The sequence below is a fragment of the Cottoperca gobio genome, chromosome 7, assembly GCF_900634415.1.
Source record: "Cottoperca gobio chromosome 7, fCotGob3.1, whole genome shotgun sequence".
Classification (NCBI taxonomy): domain Eukaryota; kingdom Metazoa; phylum Chordata; class Actinopteri; order Perciformes; family Bovichtidae; genus Cottoperca; species Cottoperca gobio.
Window position 1 is genome coordinate 15,568,222 of NC_041361.1, and position 589 is coordinate 15,568,810.

The following is a 589-nucleotide window of genomic DNA, read 5'->3' on the forward strand; positions in this document are numbered from 1 at the left end:
GAGCGTCTTAGCTTCCATGCCGCCAATATATGAGCAGCGTGCCCTCCTGAGTAATATGTTAAATGTGTTGACATTAATGTGTCAGAGGCCTCGATGAAGCGGATGTCACACCCGGCTGCTTCTCTTCGCATGGAGAGTAGAGATAAATCTGCCTGTTACCTGCCGGTTGAGATCAGAGTATGTGAATGTTTCACAGCCCACTGTACTGAAGAGTATTGTCATGATTTCTCAGACGTCATTGACACCTGGTGTTAACACCGGGTTTGTAGACAAGATCTGATTATTGAATCTATTAACAGCAGGTATAAATGCAAAGGTCCATGATGAGATGTCATTAACATGTGGCATGTTCGTACCAGGTGTTCAAACTCAGATAAATGCTCGAGAGTCTCACACACAGGTTGAGAGAATCATCGACTCATTAGACTGATTCAAGGAGGAAACAGGAAATAGTTCATTCATATAGCTCCAGTTTTCAGGAAGTAAAAGTCTTCTTTATTTCCTGCAAGGACAATGTTCAGTGACTGGCTTTCCACGATAAATCATTGGTACCAAAGCTGAGCAACTGCATTACAAATTGTAAAACATT